Consider the following 21,963-nt stretch of genomic DNA (forward strand, 5'->3'; position numbering starts at 1 on the left):
TTCACCTCCACAAAAATCATTTGCTTCGTTTTTTGTCGTAGATGTGGGATGCATCAAGGCCCTCCTACGATAGGTCACTTCTTGTCAACATCAGCTCATTATCCAAGAAGTTGACTTAGAAACAACCCTTTCAGTACTTTGAAGCTTGCATGCCTCAATGGAAAGTTTCTCACTTCTGGCTACAGATTTACACCAATGACCTTCGACCGAAAGACTTTGCGTGGTGTTCGACATCGGCTCATATATTCACACCACATGAATTGTACTGTAGTACCTTGAGGGTCATCATCATTATCGGTGACTCCTCTCGCGCCTGTTAACAGCTTACATCATTGGCTGGTAATCAGGTGATGTCTTTCCATCTTCGACTTCAGAACATCTTTTCACATGGATCGACTTGTACATCGGGTGAAGATTGGATGAGTTTTGAAGACCCCGGATCTAGTTTCATCCATCCAGGCTGTGATATATTCAGGAAAATAAAGACATCAATTGTACACAGAAGCTGCATAGATAGTCATCTAAGCCAGGGAAAATGACCCTTCATGCGAAGAATCACCAGTCTGCAACAATAGACGATTGTCTGTCCTATGTACATGAAAATGAATTTGTAAAGCTAAGCATGGGAATGCCCACCTCAGCTGGATCATGAAAATATATGATGATGATGTATTGTATTGTATCTTATACAGGTCATCTTCCAGTACGAATACCTCAGATCCTCATGATAAAGCATTTCACCCGACATCAGAAGATTTATGACCTCATGCTTTAGGGGGCAGCTGTTATAGAAATATTTTGGCACTACAACCCAAAACTCATATGTCCATAAACTAAGGGCTCCTTAAGTCCCTAAAAGTGTTGTTTCATATCCTAAAGGATCATGGTCAACTGATTACATCATTTCCCAGAAGTTCCACCTGAAAAACTACTCATAACTGGCCAAAACTGGACCATATAGACTGCTACATGGGCAAGGTGCGATGCATACTGACTGCCAAACTGGACATGTGTGATGCATACTGAAATAGCCTTCTATGGGGTGTGATGAGCGAGAATAGACAAATGGCATAGATAGTGCAAGGTGGATGTCATGGAATCTTCCAGAAACTTCTCCCGTGACACTTGCCTCTTTGAATTCGCCCAGGGATGAGTAAGAGATCATTGAAATATTCAAGTGGAACCAAGAACTATCAGTGGAATGACACTAATCAAAAACCCAGAGCTGACTCACACCCTTGCAAGATATCTATAAATGGATCCCTCATCTGAGAGATTTGGAGGCTGGAATTTTGTATTTTGTAAGGAAGTGCTGTTGGTTTGTTAGTGAGAAGAGACATTGCATTGTTGGGTGATTTTCTTGTTCATGAGGTGAAGAGGGCTTCTACAACTGGGAGGATGATGCTGGATCAGACAGATGGGTTGTAATCCTCTCATACATTACTATTAATAAATTTCTTTGAGTTTTCCTCCATATAATGGTGTATTTGTGAATCTTATTGTTTATGAATGCAATTGTATGGTCAATGTGTTTCTAATTTGGCATTGTTTATGATGTTTTAGATAGAAATTATTTGATAGTTCGCTGTTACTTTGACTCTACAGGTACTCTTTGAAGCGGGACAAGTAGGAGAGGAGTGGCAAATTCTATCAAGGAAAGGAGAAATCAAGCTAGGATTGAAGTGGAAGATCTAGGTTGGTCCTCTTTTCTTCTCTTCCATCTATCACACATGAAGGAACTCTTGAAAAGCTTTCATTGTTTGTTTCTAAGATAGCTACCCATCTTAGTGGGACTAGCAGTTCGAATCGACACTAGTTTTCCCTGAAACAAGAGGCAAGGGAATACATACCCTTTTCTTCATGTTTGTGATTGCTAGGCTCATGCCTCCATTTTCTTATCGGCTTCAATTGAATTGGATGCTTCTCCACGAACTTCTGAATGAATTGAGCATTATATATCTTCTGGGGTGCCGACAGGTGATACATTTTCTTGAGGTATTTGGCTCTGAATGAACCATTTTTGGCCTGAGTCCTCAGATTTATGAAAGTTCTATCTGCAATATTGACTTCGTCAACCCCCCATTTCACTAAGTCTATATATGGCATGAGCTTTTCCCGAGCAGCTATGTGATGGAGGTGAGAGTTGGCAATGTCTGACCAAGTGGTTTCAGATGTAGACGTTGTATCGTCCGTCGTAGCTTGCTTGACCACTACTCTGGGTTCCTCTTCCTCGAAGAGTCTGTAAATCGCCTCCCAAGAAGAACTTCCCGCGTCCATAGTACACTTAGTATCATAAAATAGGGGAGGCATCTCCATTACTTCTATAGTGGATGGAGCTGAAGGTGCTAGAGCCACATTCTTCCTATTCTTCTTTGTTGCCCTTGACATCTCACCTGAGCTTTGTTTCTTGGGACTAGCCTGTTACAGAGGAGATATGATAAGAACATGGGGCAACAATTAGCATTCAAGACTTATGGAAAGAATGGTATAATAGCATGAAAATAAACATTTAACACAAAAATCCCAAAATGCTCAATGAAATCAACTGAATCATTCACACAACTAAGGTCCATTAATATCATTATAACTGATAATAAATGAAGAAACATGGGTTTCACATGTCTTTAGGACAGGGTAGCATCCCGTTGGATTATATCACATCGCAAGTGATTTTATATGATCATCGATGGCTTTGCGAAGTGAACATTTGCGATATACGATTGGCGATGTTCGCTAAGAGATACGACGGGAAAATTATTGCATGAGTTATCACAATCAGTGTTTCTTGAGGGAAGACCACTTAACATCTTGCAATGCGATGTGATGCAATATGCACGATATCACAAAAAAGGTTTTATCGAGGTTTTTATTAATAATCATAATGAGGCTGGCTGATTCATCTTTTGTGATATTTTGCTTAATGATGACGTGGCTTTATCATTGGCCCTGGAATATTCATTATATGTGTGGGGGCCCCTTTTTCTTCATTAAGATTTTATAGTAAGTTTAATTATGGTTGGTTGGGCTAGGGTATTTTTGCATCACACATTGGTTTTATTGGTATGTTAATTCATTCGCAATGAAGGATAAGTAAAATACATGGGATCAATCTCAATTAAGACATTTTTAGTTATTTTTGGATTAAGGCCTAGGTTTAGGATGACCTATTTTTTAGAATTTATTTTATTTATTTGATTTAAAGGTTCTATTCTAAAATTTTAAAAGGGTCCCCATTATTTGGCTAAGTTACTTTTCTACAATAATGGGGGGTTTTTGAGTGACACAACAATTGGCGATTCACTGGAAGAACCAGTTATCTCTGAGAAAGATAATGAAATTTAATCTTAATAAAAAATAGAAAATAATCAGAAAAGAACAACAACTTTAAATATATCAGGTAAGTAAGATTTCTCTGAAAATCAAAACTCATTTCATTGTAACTTTCTAACAACCTTTTATAGATGAAAATATCCATTATCTGTATCAGTCATTAATCAGTTAAAAAGATAAAGTAGGTGGTTATTGAAGCTTTTCCTTTTTTTAGATGAAGTTGTCTTAACACAGGTAGAGACACTGCTGCTAGTAGGCATCCATAGCCTTGATAGGGTTACCTTTTAACTGATAATGAACTAGAATCCCATCCACTTTAGTTGATGTTTTCAAAGGTAACATCTTAAATTTTGTTCTTTTAATTCTTTATCAATTTTCTTTTAAAATCCACTGTCCTAGTATGGTAGCCAAATTATGACAATTCCACTCATGGGTGATAATAGGATTGAATAATCTAGCTCGTGATGAGACTCCTTGTCTTATAATTATATAATCATAAGCCATTATCCTGGTTTGGTGGCTAGTAGTGATAATGTCAATCTATATTTTCCCCATGATCATGATAAGCAGGCTCATGATATCTTTTAAATTTATTATATTTTTGAATTATGCTCTGAAAATATATGACTATTGGATGGGGAAGTTCATTCACTCCTTAAGAGCATCATATGATATTTTCAACTTTTTAGATGCTAAATCTCCAAATAGTATTTACATTACAAAGAAAAAATTTCTTAACTGATAACTAGATTGAAGACTTTTATAAGTGTTTTAGGTTGAAAGAGGCTTCAATTTAATGGGAAATGATCTCAAATTTTTATAATAATTACTTGATTTCTTCAAATTTGTAATCATTTCCTCAAAATTTTATGCCTTGTGTTGGCTTTGTGGGGCCTGACTAGGTTCAACGTTAGTTAGCTAAACAAATCCCTACACTACTAGCCCTTTCAGCATCAGCCCATGGAGCATGGACTAAAGTCTCACCCGAAGTAGTATGAGGGGATGCTAGAACCAAGTTTCCACACCCTGAGATGGTTGTGATGTCGGTTTATACCCTCTGCCCCTACTTTCGCACAGGTCACTAAGCCTTAGGTCTCTATCAATCTACCCTTTATTCAGTCCTTTAGTACCTCCACAAAGGTGTACGATTGACCTTCACACAGCTATGACAATGTATTGTATAGGTTCCCAAGTTACCTCAAGTGTTTTACTTATTTTATTACTCAATCACAGTTAGTGCCACATAAACTGATATCCTTACTTGCGTTCAATTAACCGCTACAATCACATATATTCGTGCATCAAATAAACATTATAAATTAAACCCAGAACACAAGATAAATTAACAAGAACTAAATACGCAGTAATTGCACAATACTTCTCTTTATTGATATTTTCGAGTTTAATACACACTCTATCTGCACTGCACACACAATTGCAGGGGTCCGCGCACTCAGTTGCGGACTTCCACCCTAGGCCTCTATGCACTCAGCTACAGAGCCTCTACCTACGCTAAGACCTGAAAACCTTTGACTTCTCTACCAAAACTCCAATGCTTCTCTCTTCACTACTCCCTTCTTAGAGCTTACTTACTTAGCTCCTTTTTATACAATCCCATGGTCTGCGGACCATGGGGAGATCTTTACAGTTGACTTGACACTTTACAAATTAAGGGCAGACAACCCTTTATGACTCTTGACATATTTGCACTCCGCGACCACAGAATGCAGATACTTTTACAACTTTATTACAAAGTTATACCAAAACATGGGCTTTTAGCCCCAAAACTACTCTTGGGGGAACCTATTCCCAACAGGCCCCCAACACAAACATGGTAACTCGCCCCCGAGTCACTCTGCAGGTGGAGAGATCTTGGCACAAAGACCTCCCAGCTCGACCTGTATGACAGCAACCTTGGCGGTGCACTGTGCGGCCGCCTGCTTCACTTCATCAACCAACTGCTCTATCACTAGTCCCGAACTGTCAGCCTGAAGCTTTTGCTAAGTCGCTTGCAGATTAGCAAGCTTGCCTTCAATGGAGGCTATGATCGAATAAGCTTCGTCCAACCAAGGCTTCAAGCGTACCTTCAACACTGCCTCTTTGTGCTGTGCTGCATCTACCTGTTCCTTCAATGTTTTGGCCTCTTGCAGCTTTGCCAGTCTCTGTGTGAGAGCAACGGTGCACGCTATACCTTTTACTTCGTCATAGCACTGCTGCAGTTCTTATGCCTCTGTCTCCAGCCATTGTACATTAGGATCCTCCTGCAGGCTCATCAGGACCTCAAACGACTGTTCAAAAAGTTGTGTGCAGTCTGCTACTGCACTGTCTACCACCGCTATCGCCTCTGTGACAGCGGTTGCATGCTACTCCTTTACTTCTGGTGGAGTTGAAGGTTGGGCCTTCAACTATAAATCTACAATCTGTAGGTTCAGCTCTAGCTGAACCTTAGCCAACTCTGTGCGAGCATCACGCACCCCTATAGCAAGCTTGTAGACTTGTTCATCTGCCTCCGCATCCTCAGGAATGGCCAATTCAGGGACCATTTGGCAGGCTTCCCTCATGGCCTTAATCATGCGCATATTTGTGTTGGTAAGTTCCACCATGGAAGTGAGGGTGGTGTCTCACTACAAGGCCATCTGTTCATTATTAATATTCTGCTCACTGATTACCTGCAAAGCGCAGTGTTCACGGGCCCTCAGCTCTGTGATCAGTCCATCCTGTAGTAGGTGGAGCGCTTCGCCAGGAAGCACTGCCAAATTCAAACCCACTCCCTTGCGGTCCTTGAAAGAAAATCTCATATGAAAACATAGGTGTGTGCAAGGCTACCTTGCTTTCGTCAATGTCCTTCGGCACTTTGGTCTTGCCTTTGCGAGGAGGGATGTATTCAGGAAACTTAGTGATAGGGTCAAAACCCTTGACTTCAACTTCCTCCACTTCCACCCCCGAATCCTCATCATCCATTGGGATGTCCTCAATTTCTTCCTCCTCCAGCTCCAAGTTAATGGTTTTTCCCTTTTCTTGTGTGGTGGGCTTGTCCTTCAGTGTGTTTCTTCTAGGCGATGCGTGCCCCGGTATCACAGCTTGCTTGTGCTTCTTATCCTTCGCACTCTCCTTGGTCAGGGTAGGCTTCGGTCTAGGCATCCGTGGTGACTTGGGGACTTCAGCTAATACCTCTGGAGAAGCTCGCTCTGCCTCCATAACAACCTCTGGCACAGCCCCATCGGTTGTCACTACTTTGGAATCCATACCTTCAGATCCTGGGATAAAATCACGGATAAAATTGCAGTTGGAATCTGGAAATCGATCAAACACTAGGCTGTCAAACAATGCTTCGAGGAATGAGTGGATCGTGCACATCTAAGAGCTCACCAACTCAATGTTCAAAATGGCAAGTGTTTTTCGTTAGGCCTCCACCTGTAATTTATAGGACATTTTGAATTCAAATCCGACCATTCCCCCCACATTTGGTTCATTAATGCTGGATTGGCGGCATATTTTAAAGGACCTTACCTTTAAATTTTGTCTTAAATGCCAGTCGCGTGCTCCATTTGGCCACATTCTTATCGTCAAATCATGAATAGTGACTTTAACGGTCATTTTTCGTCTTACTTGCATGATTTTTCTCTAGGTAGCACAACTCTCTTCGCGTAGTTCCCCAACCCGGGCAATGTAGTTTATAGTCCCATGCCTCCTTTCAGCTTCCTGGAGTGCTAAGACTATACTACCTTCATATAGTCACCTACCGGATCACCGATGTATGGCTTCAATCGGCTGCCATACACCTTTCCTGGGAAGGGATCTCCATTCAATTTAACCAACTGAACTGCTCCACTATCGGTAATCTCCTTAATGACATAGGGCCCTAGCCAGTGCATTCTGAATTTCCCTGGAAATTTATCAAACTTGCTATCATATAACAAAATTGGATCATTGAATTTAAAGGTGCGCAACTTAATGTGCCAATCATGCCAGGATTTTTCGCACTTCTTTTGGACATGTTGGTGAAATCTAGCCGGAAATCTTTCTTCCTCGAGCTCAACAAGCTGTGCGAGCCTCACTTCCAGGGTTCTGCGATCTGTCATACCTGTGAGTGCTGCTATGCGTAGACTAGGCATAATGTATTCCATGGGCATCACTGCTACAACACCATATACAAGCCTAAAGGGTGTCTGACCATTCAACTTTTTGCATGTCGTTCGATAGGCCCATAGTACTGTGGGTATGTGTAGGTCCCAATCACTTTGTTGAGTGTTGCAAACCTTGGTCAGCGCATTCTTCAACACCTTATTGAATGCTTCCACCATCTCATTAGCTTGTGGGTGATAAGGCGTGCTTTTCTAGGGATATACCTGAAATTCCTCCGATAGTGTGCTAATTGTCTCCTTCAGAAAGTGCATACTACAATCACTCATCAAAATATTTGGACACCCAAATCACGTTAGTACATACCCAAAAAGAAACTTCGCAGTGGTCACACCTGTGCAATCCTTCACAGGCTGTGCCTCCACCTCTCGAGTCAAATGCTCAGTCGCGGTGATAATGTACCACACTCCTGTCTTCTTTCCTTGGGGATGAATGTGTCCCACAAAATCTATCGCCCATTTCTCAAAAGGTTGTAACGTTATCTGTGGGTTCAGATGCAGCTCATCTCTTGATGATTGCCTACCAGTCCTTTGACACACATCGCACGCCTTGCAGTAAGCTTTTGAATCCTGATGGAGGGTTGGCCACCACAACCCTACACGTAGGATCTTCTGTGCGGTCGCCCTTCCTACGTAATGCCCTCCCGCGGTGCCCCCATGAGTGTCAGCAAGGATAATATTGAAAATGGAAACAAGAAATGCTAAAAATAGAAGTGTTAAAAATAGCACTACTAAAAATAGAAGTTTGAGTACTAGTGCTGGATTGGGCAACAGGGAATGAAAAATGGAAGTGCTAAAAATAGAATTCTATTTTTAGCAGTTCAGGATGGATTCCAATTTCAGTCAGTCCATGGACTCAAAATAGGAAGTAAAATTCGAATTTGATATTAACAGCAGTTTGTAAATTAATTAATTAATTCATCTTGAGTTAATTAGTTAAGGAAAATCAAACCTGAAGTCTATGTGAGGACATGCAAAAATTTATCTATGAATTGAGGAATTTGTCCATCAGTTAAAGAGATAAGGATGAGCTGTAATATTGAGTTGTAATTAGTTGGCTTAGTTAACTGAGTCAAGTCTAGTTAGATTAATTTAAGAGTTTGTTAAATTAATGAGAGTTCAGTTAGTTAATGCTTGCATGCATGTAACTATTGTATTTTAGATAACTGAGTATTCACTCATGGATAACTCATGCATGTCAGTTCAGATAGAGACCCAGTTGAGATTAGAGAAGGGACAATGTACTATCAGTTGGATGAATATTTTTCCTATAAAGGAAGCTCATCCATGATGAGGGTTTATCTCCTTCAGGACTGCATAGTTGGATCAGAGGTTGGTGAGTGTGTGAAGAGGCCAATTCACACAACTGGCTGCACTGGACCCCAATCAAAATTGTGCAAAGAAATAGGAGGCTTTGAGGGTAGACCATAGGTTAGATAGAGGCCTTTGACTGTCTATGAGCAATAGAGGTATTGTAGAGAGAGCAAGATAGCTTTTGAGCTGATTCTTTTTGTAATACTGGCTATATTTCCACTTGTATGATAATACAGAGTTGGGATTTTAGTTTGAGGCTTTCCCCGGGTAAATTCTTCTGTGTTATGAGTGATTGATTCCTTCTTATTAGTTATATGTGTTCTTATTGATGTTTCTCATGTTCGATTAAGCTTCCGTTAAATTGTTTGTAGAAGTAGATCAAGTGTTTTTCTTTATTACATTGCATTACCAGGTGACCTACAATGGGAATTTCTACATGGTATCAGAGCATAGGTGATCAAGGAAGAACAATATACAAGAAGGGAGAAGTTGAAGTTTGTGGTTTTTGAATATTGAATTGAGTTCTTATCACATCTATTTCACCAATGGCGTTCAGTGGTTTGAGACTCGAATATGCCCTTGATGGTAGTTCGACTTATATAGCCTGGAAGGATCACATGGAGGCAATATTAGAAGATAATGGTCTAAACAACTTCATTGATCAAGAAGTCCAGAAGCCGATTGATGCTACTCAACTAGTGGAATGGAAAAAGCGTGTGGCTAGAGCAAGGAGAATCCTCCTGGAGGGAGTTCGAGATCACATTATCTCAAGCCTCCATGGGAAGTAGACTCCATTTTTGATGTGGAAAACATTGAAAGATCTTTATCAGAATAGTAGTGACCAGAGGAAGCTGGCATTGAAGGACAAACTTCAAAAGATAAAGTGTGAAAAGGGTGACACGATCTCTATGTATCTGAACAACATCACCTCATGCAGGGATGAGCTTGGAAGTGTAGGGATCATGACAGCTGATGATGACATGGTGAGTATTGCACTCCTCGGTCTTCCTAAGAGCTGGCATAGCTACTAGGACTTGATTAATGGAAGAGAGAAACTGCCAGATTGGGAATGACTTTGGTTGGAATTGATGCAGGAGGAGATAAGAAGAAGCACTAGAAATGGTTCTTCATCCATGGAGGATGAAGAAAACTGTGCCTTAGCGAGTAAGGCGAAGGGGAAGGTTTCTCTTTCCGAATCCAGTTCTTCCCATGGTGGGAAGAAGTTTGACAAATCGAAAGTGCGATGCTTTCGTTTTCATGACGTGGGACATTTTGCTACAAATTTTCCACAGATGAAATCCAAGAAGGGATCTGGGGAAGGATCTGAAGGTAAGGCACTTGCTTCACAATTTGAGTTGGATTTCAAACTCTTCGCATGCATGGTTTCATCCATGGTGGGAAGTGGTTGGTTTCTTGATAGTGGATCTTCTTTCCACATGACCGGCGACAAGAGTTTGTTCAGTACTTTGGAGGAGAAAGATCTCCAGATACTCATAGTGATGGTTAATGATGAAAAGTACAGTGTCTCAGGTGTAGGCACGATTATTTTTCATAGGGAGCATGGAGCTCGCCTTACCTTGACCGATGTCAAGTATGTACCAGGATTGAAGAGAAACTTGGTGTCGATTGCGATGCTGGAAGACAGAGGCTATGATGTAGTCTTTAGTAAGGGAAAGGTTTTCCTTAGACACATCATCACTAGACAGGTGAAGCAGATCAGTTCACAGGTCAAGAACCTATATGTCTTGAGGTTGAAGATGCATGCAAAGCCTTGAGCAGCAAGGAAACTGATGGAGACTTGGTGGTTGAGAGGGAGAGTATATTACCTCTCAACATGCAGCGCCAAAAGAAGTCTCAAATGATTGTGGAGGAGCCACGAGTGGTGTAGTAGCTTCAGGAGGTTGTGGAGCAGCTACAATGAGGGAAGCTGAGTGGAGATCGAGTAGAGATATTTACTCATGCAGAGATCTCCAGTAGGGGGAAACTTCGAGCCAGGTGGGTAGAGGGATCACATGCAGCCATACCTCCAGGTAGGAGGTGGGGCAATGTGGAGTGATCATCCCAAGGAGGAGGGGCAGGATCCTTGAGGTACCCAACCTTTTTGATTCGACTTTGCTACAGGAACCCTGATGAGGAGTAGTAGGACTGACTAATTGGGTAGAGACAGATGCGGATGGAGCGACAGAGAGAGCTACAGTGTAGGAATCCCAAGACAGCGTAGAGCTAGTAGGCTGCAACAATGCGAGAGGCACAAGTGTGTTGCACCAGTGCAGGATGGCACAAAGAGGTGTGCAATGGTGCGAGATGCATGGAGATGTTGTAGTAGCATAGAGGTCAAAGAGGGAGCACTTGTCAGTAGCAGGTAGAGCTTCAGCATCAGAGTATGTTTCTAGCCCAACAAAGAGGTCAGTTGAGAGTTTTTTTTTGTTCCGAGAGTTGCTGGAGCAACCACATTTGGTAGAAGTGTTGCATGCAGAAAATTCTGAAAGTATAGGATCGGGTTCAAGAGGAAGCCTTTCTTGTTGAGAGGGAGTGTTGAAAATGGCAACAAGAAATGCTAAAAATAGAAGTCCTAAAAATAGCACTGCTAAAAATATTAGTTTGAGTACCAATGCTGGATTGGGCAATAGGGAATGAAAAATGGAAGTGCTAAAAATAGCATTCTATTTTTAGTAGTTCAAGATGGATTCCTATTTTAGTCAGTCCATGGACTAAAAATAGGAAGTAAAATTCGAATTTGATATTAACAGTAGTTTGTAAATTAATTAGTTAATTCATCTTGAGTTAATTAGTTAAGGAAAATCAAACTTGAAGTCTATGTGAGGGCATGCAACAGTTTATCTATTAAATGAGGAATTTTTCCATCAATTAAAGAGATAAGGATGAGTTGTAATTATTTGGCTTATTTAACTGAGTCAAGTCCAGTTAGATTAATTTAAGAGTTTGTTAAATTAATGAGAGTTCAATTAGTTAATGCTTGCATGCATGTAACTACTATATTTCAGATAACTGAGTATTCACTCATGGATAACTCATGCATGTCAGTTCAGATAGAGACCCAGTTGAGATCAGAGAAGGGATAGTGTACTATCAGTTGGATGAATATTTTTCCTATAAAGTAAGCTCATCCATGATGAGGATTTATCTCCTTTAGGACTGCGTAGTTGGATCAGAGGTTGGTGAGTGTGTGAAGAGGCCAATTCACACAAGTGGCTGCACTAGACCCCAATCAAAATTGCACAAAGAAATAGGAGGCTTGGAGGGCATACCAGAGGTTATATAGAGGCCTTTGATTGTCTATGAGCAGCAGAGGTATTGCAGAGAGAGCAGGATAGCTTTTGAGCTGATTCTTTTTGTAATATTGGTTATATTTCCACTTGTATGATAATACAGAGTTGGGGTTTTAGGATAAGGCTTTCCTTGGGTAAATTATTCTATGTTATGAGTGATTAATTCCTTATTATCAATTATATGTGTTCTTATTGATGTTTCTCATGTTCGATTAAGCTTCCACTAAATTGTTTGTAGAAGTAGATCAAGTGTTTTGCTTTAGTACATTGCATTACTAGGTGATCTACAGTGGGAATTTCTACAGATACTACTCCTTTCAAACTCTGGTACATATCGTCATAATACTTCATCAGACCCCATTTTGTATAGATGCCCGACAATGACAGAAAATTCTACCGCACGCACCACTAACTCCTTTTTCTGCTGGACGGTGTAGCCTTTCGGGGCAGTTCCTGTCGTTAGGAAGTGTGTGATGTCTTCAAAGTGACCATCTGTGATGTGCATTGTAAATATCTGTGTGTCAGGCCATCCCTCCTCCAAATTAGTGGTCTCTTCCCTCGTTTTGATGCGCGATAGATGGTTTGGTCCCGCGTTCAGTCATCCAGGCTTCACAATAACCTCAAAATCATACTCATGGAACAATAACAACCACCTACATATTCTCCCCCCAAACACAGGCTTATTGACCAGGTATTTCAACGCATAATGGTCTGTATACATCTTAAAATGTCCACCCAAAAAATAGTGTCTAAACTTCTGGAGCGCGTATACCATGGCTAATCCTTCACACTGAATATCCCATTCATCTGTGCCATGGCGGAGCTCTGTCTCCAAGTACCAGTTCATCAGGATGACATCCAAGGTATGACAGAACAAGTGCACCCATTCAGGTTGGGGATTCACTCCATAAGCCTTAGCCCATTTGGCCAAGTGTGTGTGTGGATCATCCTTCCTGTCATATTTTTCTATCACTCGTACCTTCGGCTTCCCAAAGTGTGTTCGCATCATCCTCCTACACTCGCACCAATCATCAAAGCTACCTTTATGCGTACCCCACCATCTCGCGGGTGTAGCACGCAGTGCCTAGTCCAAAGCCTGAAAGCGCTACTTCTCTGGTACTTCCCTCTTAAATGAATCCAAAAAAACATCCACATCATTCAAGCCATCATAAGTGGGTAGACTTATTACCTCTGATGACACACAACGCAACGACCGGGTCATCATGTTACAGCTTAGCGTAGTTACTTCATGTATTCGATTCTACCAGTGCTGTAATTCTTCATCTGAGTCTGAGGTGCAGGAACTCTCACAATCCCATGTAATTCTTCCATCCGCTGTCAGATTCACCCAATCTTGGTCTCGCGCTGTTATCTTATATATGCAGTCCAAATCGTCATTGCTTTCGTAATCGCGGACTGGTTCTGTATAGCGCAATCCTTTAGTAGGATCTAGGGGTACTATTACACGAAGCGATTTCTTTTCGAATATAATCTTTCACTTCTTTAGGTTGATTACCCTGTTCATGTCAATGGCTCAATCAATGCCAAGGAGTGTAGGGTAGGGGTTACTGTCATCCACAATTTCTATCACTTCAAAGATAGCCAATGCTCTCACGCCTTCAATATCTATAGTTACTCCTTGCACCTGTCCCATGGGCATGATCTTATGCTGATTTTCTATCCTTAATTGAATTGGAGACCACTACAATGTGGGTCTCCCCATCTGCTCCCATGTCTGCTTTGGAAAAATGTTCGCATCTGACCCCATATCCAAAATAACCTGATCCATTTCATATTCTCCTATCTGTGTGGTGAGTCTCATCTCTCGCCCTGTTCTTGCTTTATGCTTACCAATCTTCCGTACCACGCGCAGTTCACTTGGAGCGTCTCCAACACATCTATTTATGAGTTCCTGTAACCCCTTCACAACCTTGCTATCACGCAGCAGCTTCATCCAGGTCTCTAGAAAGGTCGTAAGCATAGAAGGGTCCATTTCCTGATCAGGCTTATCCCGGCTCCCTGAGGTAGAGGCCTTAGTGAAGCTCTTCTTTGCTTCCATGAACATTTCATGTGCACGCTTCAAATCAAATTCAGCCTCCTTCGCCAGAGCTTTGTGAACCCGTGCGCTGTCTTCAGGTTGTTTCCCCTTATCGTCACCCATTACAATCCCACTTCGGAGCACTATATTCACATTCGGATCCTCGTTGCGAGGCTCAGACCTCATCATTTTTAGGTTCTGAGTCGATTGCGGTGATACCACCCCTTTGTCGCGTATCCTTGCTATCAGTATAGGACAGTCCTCCATCTCATAGTGAAATTGGGTACAATATTTGCACGACAGATGCATTGGGTTAGTGCATTCATAGGAATAGTGTCCTGGTCCTTTGCAATTGTAACAAAGTAGCTATCCCCGACCTCTGCCAGGTCCTCCTCCGCCTCAGCCTTGTCCGCACCCCTAAAAGCCTGTTGGCACCATCCCAACACTCTGGTCAGGGGGCCGTGTTTCTGCCTAAACTCTATAGGTGAGTGTTATGTCCATCATCAATTCATAACTTCGGCAGTTGTGCTCATCATGCCCTACCGATCTGTAGAAGTTGCATAACAGTTGTTGTGGTGTTTGTACAAACTTCTGTGGCAAATGACAATTATCAGTTGTATGTTTCCCTGCTACCTGACATATAGCGCACCACAACGCAGGCCCCGTGCTCGGTCCTGCTTGGGCTTCTAGCATCAAAGGAATCGGTCATCCTCCTGCAATATAATTCACAAAGACCGGTAGTGGTCTTTGTCATGCCCTTGACCTTTACATTCTAGGCACCATATTTCTTCGTGCACCTCCAGTCGAACTGTTCTGTCCTGCTTCAAACTTTGCATTTCGAGGAAAAGGTTTCACAACTGCGCATGGATTTGTTGAACCCCCAGATTCAGATTTTGCATCGATGTTTCATGCAATCTTATGGTAATCTCCAAGGCCTCTGCCTGAGTCATAATCTTTTGTTGTGATAGTGCAACCCTTAGGTGAGGTAGGAGCGAAGCCATGAACCATTCACGGTGTTGTACATCTGTTAAGTTCATATTAGCTTCGCAGATTTTAAACTTCAATCTCTGATCTAATTCCCAAGGTGTCTCACCTAGTTTCATCACGATTTCCTTAAACCCCACAATCAATTGTGCCTCAGATTTAGGCCTATTGAACTCTTTATTCAGCGCGGTCTGGATCTCTACCAATCTAGCATTTGGGTTATCATTAGAGTACTTTATGTACCAAGTTAGCACGTGATCCTGCAAAGTGTTAACCAACGTTGCCTTCTTCATGTGATCATCTGTGATGCCCTGAGCTTCCCATACAACTTTTACGACGAACCAGAATTGGTCTGGTTCCTCATTTCCCAAGCCCTTAAACAAAGGCAGATTCACTAAATTTTCCATATTAAACTACAGTGGAGGTGGTGATGATGTGGGCGAAGTCACGGGGGGCGATGGTGGTGAAGGTGGAGGTGGTGTGGGTGGAGGTCGTAGTCGCGGTAACCCTTGTTTTATTAACTGAACTGCACTTCGTGGAGAATCCTATGCTACTCCCTCTTGGTCACTTAATGGAGCCAAAATCAGTGGGCTGTATTCAGGACCCTTTCTTCCTTTGTTCCTATAAGTCTTTCCACTTCGCATAGCTTCGAACATCAAGGTAGCTGCATAACCCGTTTTTCGCACAATAACATCTTAATCCAAGTATTTAAAGACTTTAAGTACTTACCTCGCGGACCTAGGGAAAAGTGCCACTCTGCCTCACTATAACTAACTGAGGTATCGACCATGAATTTAGTCACAAATGCCCATGTGATACGATCAAGCCAATGATAAAAAATGCAGGTGATCTTATCCTCAGAAGCTTCCAGTTTCTGTACCAGCTCCGGGGTCCGGAAAATAAGACCGTCAAGCCTCCACCTTGGTTATTCGCTAGCTTCACGATCCATTCTTATAACTCAACTGGAAAGGAACATAAAAAGATCTCATGGATTTCTGTATACAGGTACCTGTCCAGCCACTGTTCCTTTGTCAGCCATGGGTTTCTATTCTCCTGTGCCGTGAATTCGTGGATATTCCTATCCAACCAGTCTTCAACCTCTTTCTTAGTTGGATTCCAGTGATACGACATCACACATCTCTCATGCAGATTCCGGTCCTGACAACGGAACCATTTGTTGGCTTTGTGGGGCCTGACCCAGGTTTAGCGTTAGTTAGCCAAACAAATCCCTACACTACTGGCCCTTTCGGCATCAGCCCGCGGAGTGCGGACCGAAGTCTCATCTGAAGCAATATGGGGGGATGCTGGAACCAATTTTCTACACCCTGAGATGGTCGTGATGTCAGTTTATACCCTCTGCCCCTACTTTCACATAGGTCATTAAGCCTTAGGGATCTGTTAGAATAACCTTTATTCCATCCTTTAATACCTCTGCGAAGGTGTACGATTGACCTTCGTGCAGCCTTAACCCATGGTCTAAGTACTTTCGCGCAGCTATGACAATGTATTGTATAGGTTCCCAAGTTATCTCAAGTGTTTTACTTATTTTATTACTCAATCATAGTCAGTGCCATGTAAAATAGTATCCTTACTTATGTTCAATTAATTGATACAATAACATAAATTCGTGCATCAAATAAACATTGTAAATTAAACCCAAAATGCAATATAATCAGATGCATTAACAAGAACTAAATACACAGTAATTGCAGAATACTTCTCTTTATTGATATCTTCCAGTTTAATACAGACTCTATCCGCCCTGCACACACAGCTGTAGGGGTCCACGCACTCAGTTGTGGGCTTCCACCCTAGGCCTCTGCGCACTCAACTACACAACCTCTACCTACGCTAAGACTTGAAAACCTTTGACTTCTCTACCAAAACCCCAATGCTTCTCTCTTCACTACTCCCTACTTATAACTTACTTACTTAGCTCCTTTTTATACAATCCCATGGTCTGTGATCTTTATAGCTGACTTGACACTTAACAAATTAAGGGCAGACAACCCTTTATGACTCTTGACATCTTCGCGCTCCGCGACCACAAAATGCGGAGACTTTTACAAATTTATTACAAAATTATCCCAAAACATGGGCTTTTAGCCCCAAAACTACTCTTGGGGGAACTCGTTCTCAACACCTTGAGAAGTCAAAAATCATAGAATGATTAGAGATAATAATGAAAATCCATATGTATGTTACTTAACTTTATTTATTCTACAAGCACTAGAATACCTAAATGGATATTTACATATTTTACATTAGAACTGATGTTCCTTTAAGAATTCTTTTTTTGAGAATTAGCCCATTAACAGGAAGAGCATCCCTCTTTCCTTGTAAATCTTGCAAAATAAAAGTTGATGGGCCTAATTGCTCAATAATTTGAAATGGTCCAAGCCACAATTTTTGAAATTTAGAATGTTTTCCTTTCTCTTCGTGTGCTTTGTCCCACTTCAAGACCAAGTCTTTGATTTGAAAGTTTTTCTTATCTACTGAGCTTGTATCAAAGGAAGATTTTACTAGCTGTTGATGATGAGCATGTGTTTGTTTGGCCTTCTCCCTTTCTTCTTCTAATTTAAGGATTTGTGATATTCTTAATTGCAAAGAAGAAGTAGGTTTTTCTTCGATAAATTGTACCAGTGCTGATGAGGGAAGAACTAGATTAGGGGGGAGAATTTCCTCCTTCCCATATACTAGATTAAAAGGAGAAGTACCAATAGAGGTTTTCATGGTTATCCTATCAGCCCAAAGAGCGAAAATCAAAGATTTATGCCAATTCTTTTGACTTTGATCAACAATTCATTTAATTATCCTAATGAGGTTTTTATTAGTTGATTCTGCTAGACCATTTCCTTGGGGATAATAATTAGCAGAGTATTTGAGTTTAAATCCTCTTTTTAAAGCAAACTCAGTCATACTGTTTCCTAAAAAATAAGATGCATTATAAAAAATGAGTGCATTGGGTAGGCCAAACCTGGTGATAATGTATTGATCAATGAATTCAATAATATTATCAGAATTGGCCACTTTAAGTGGTATTGCTTCAACCCATTTTGTGAAATAATATGTAGCAGTAAGGATAAACTTGTGTTTCTTAGAAGAGTGAGGAACAATCTCACCAATTATATCCAATCCCCATTGTTCAAAAGGTTGTTCAATGTTGACTGGTTGTAGAGGTAAGGCTAGTTTTCTTTGTCTTCCTGCAATAGTTTGGAAAATTTTGCACTTTCTGACATAGGCATGTGTATCCTTAAAAAGATTTGGCCAGTAATATCCAGCATGTAGGATTTTATGAGCAGTGGTATCTCCTCCAAAGTGTCCACCAGCTGGTCCATCGTGTAATTCCTGCAAAACCCTTTGTGCTTCAGATTTTTCTAAGCATCTTAACAAAATAGAATCATAATTTTTCTGAAATAACACATCATCAATGAGTTCATATTGATTAGATTTCAGCCTTAAATCCCTTTTTCTCTTGTAATTGAGTTCGGGTGGAGCATATCCATTCTTTAAATAAAAAATGAGATCAACATATTGAGATTCAGTGTTAATAAGGCATACCTCAGATATCTGAACAATGTTACCTGAATCCTCATTAGCTGGTATGTTAGAAGCTCCTGTAAGTAGTCTGCAAAAACCTTGACCTCTTACAATTTTAGCAGGTTTTACTTCTATGTCATATTCTTGCAGAGAAGTTACCCAATTTTCTCTCTTTTCACCCAATTCTTTTTGAACAAGCAATTGTCTTACTGCTGAGAATGGGACAATTACTTGGGTATGATTTTTAAGGAGAAAAGGCCTAAAATGTTTAATGGACTTAAAGACAACGAAATCTTGTTTCTCCACTTCTAAATAATTGAGTTCTACACCTTGTAGGTTTGAGCTAAAAAAGGAGATTGGTGCCTCTATTTTTTGATCATTGATTTGTGTTAGAACTGCAACATAGGATGTCTCAGAAGCAAACGTATACAAAATAAATTCATCAAAATAATTGGGATTAATTAAAGAGGGAGCATAAATAATCGATTGTTTGATTATTTCATACGATTCTCGTTCATTATGTCCCCATTTAAAGGATCTGCCATATTTGTGAGAATAGGAGCATCGAGGATGAAAAACACTTCCTCTTAGAGTGCCCTGCATACAACCACATTAGATCTCAATTTCACAACCTTTGTTACAATACTGACCTTCCTAGCCTTTTACAATGCCAAAATTATAGTGAACTCGGGAGGCTTCTCTCCAAGATTTTTGAGCATAGGAATAAAATCTTAAATCAAAATAAATAATTTGTCTTTTTAGGTCCGATAGATCATTATTTGGTCTCAGCGGACGTTAATCATCATCATCATCATCAAAAAATGATTTTTTCTTGATCATAACTTGCAAAGGCAAAACAATTTGGGAAAAATCCGGAACAAATATTTTCACAAAATTAATCTATCCTAAGAAAGATTGCATTGACTTCTTGTTATGAGGCAAAGGAATTTCAGAAATTGCCTTTATCCTATCAGGATCTATACAAATCCATTCCTTGGATACAATAAATCCTAGGAGTTTCCCTTCACTAAGTGCAAAGTATGACTTTTTAGGGTTTAATGAAATCCCATATTTAAGACACCTTTCAAGAATTTGTTTTAAATCAGAGTAATGGTTATTCCTTTTCTTGGAATATATAGTAATATCATCCAAGTAAACAACCACAGTTTTGTTGATCAGACCCCTAAAGGCAATGTCCATGGCTCGTTGGAAGGTTTCTCCTGCATTTATTAATCCAAAAGGCATTTTTTGAAATGCATAAGTTCCCCATTTAGTCCTGAAAGTAGTTTTCAACCTGTCATTTGGATGTACAAGGATTTGGTTATACCCTGAGAATCCATCTAGGAAGGTCATTAGTTCAAAACCTGCTACTGACTGCAAAATTTGTTCCATGGGTGGAAGTGGAAAATTGTCTTTCTTACAAGCTTTATTTAGATTTCTAAAATCATGCGAATATCACCATTCTTTTTCCTCACAGGTACCAGGTTTGAAACCCATGTAGAATGCCTAACTAGAAAAATAATTTTGGCCTTAAGGAGTTTGTTTAGTTCACTTTTGATTTGATTTTCAAGGTTGGGATGAATTTTCCTTAGCTTTTGTTGAACATGCTTATCATCAGGTACCATTGGGATAGTATGCTGGATGATAGAGGAGTCATAAGTTTTTAAATCATCATAATTCCAAGAGAAAACCTTTTTGTATTTATTTAATAGATGAATAAAGGCCAGTCTTTCATCTGATGAAATTCCTAGGCCTAAATTAACATTTTGAGGTTTCAAATAAGATCCAAGGTTAATTAATTCAAACTTCAAAGTTGAACTTTGAAGTTTGTAGTTAGTGACCTTCTTAAATCTATCCTTAAAGTCATATAAATCTTCGAGCTTGACTACAGACTTTGGCAAGGAATTCTCTTCAAATTATTTCATCTGTTTGTCATGCTCATCTTCATTGATTATTTGATCAGTATATGACCCTTATGATTTTAAGAAACTTACAATACATTCATCGTCGTTGAACACATGCCAATTAGTAAGATTGTCAGGAATTGAGGGGCAAAAAATCAATTCAATGGAAATTCTATCTGGACTATAGTCCTCTGATGGGATTAGTTTGGACGCGACATTAGCTAGTAGATCAACACTAGCATTTTGAAGTCTTGGGATAGGAGAGATATTAAACACAAGAAAATGAGAAGTAAGAGTTTGAATGAGAAATTGATAATGTTTCAAGTGGCTTGAGACACAATGGATAGTGTTTCTCACCTGTTTAATTATAATTTCAGAATCTCCAAACACTTGAAGATATTTGACATTAAGGCTTATCTCTTTATACAGACCTTGAACTAGAGCTTCGTATTCAGCGATATTATTAGTGCATTCGAACTCTAACCTACATGCTATCATTTTCTTCTCTCCTTCAGGATTTATTAAAATACATCCTGCTCCCGCACCATCATTGGATCGAGAACCATCAAAATATAAAGTCCAAAATAAATATTTAGCTACTGGTTTATCTAAAATATTTACACATCTAGATGAGTCTATGAAAAATTTTCAACTTGAGAAGTTACAGAATCGACTTCAAAAGGTGATTCTTGTGCATTAAAATTACCCAAGAATGCATCTAAATAGTAGTTCCCAAGAATATTATTAGAGAAAACCACCAGTTCATTTTCTTCATCTAAGTCCATTACTGAATATTTCATGTGCTTTTCTTGGTCAATGTGAATTTGATTAGGCTTTCCATTATAAGGAAGCCACATATGAGACTAGTCAGTGGCGAAATAACCATGTAACTTCTCTGACCAATCTCTACTTAGAATTAAATCGTAAAAGTCAGGGATATCAATGACAAGTACATCAATGATTTGACAGACTTTAGCATTAGAAGAAAGTCTAATAAGAACTGAATTGATTTCCCCTAATACTTTAACTTTGGTTCTGTTGAGTTGGAAGATATGTACAATAGACTTCTGGGGTGAAATGTTCAGTTTAAGACAAACTGAATAAGGTAGTACATTTGAAGATGCCCCTGAATCTACTAAACAATTATGCACATTTTTATTGAAGATTTCAAAGGTTAGCAAAAATGGAGGGGTATGAGAATTTGACCTATCTCCAATAAGGATGGCATTGGTGGGATCAATCTTATCTGAAGGATCAATGGGAGGTTTTCCTATTCCTTTAGAAGCTTTAGAAGTAACAACAATTGGCAAAGGGGATGCAGGGACTGCATTCAATTCTTTAAGTAAATATTTCTGTTGCTGCTTTAGTTTAGCTACTTCATAGAAGGAAATATTAGCCTTGACCTTCTTCATATCCTCTAT

The sequence above is a fragment of the Pinus tabuliformis genome, chromosome 5_2 (assembly GCF_031772625.1).
Source record: "Pinus tabuliformis cultivar Carrire ecotype Pingquan chromosome 5_2, CPIR1, whole genome shotgun sequence".
Classification (NCBI taxonomy): Eukaryota; Viridiplantae; Streptophyta; class Pinopsida; order Pinales; family Pinaceae; genus Pinus; species Pinus tabuliformis.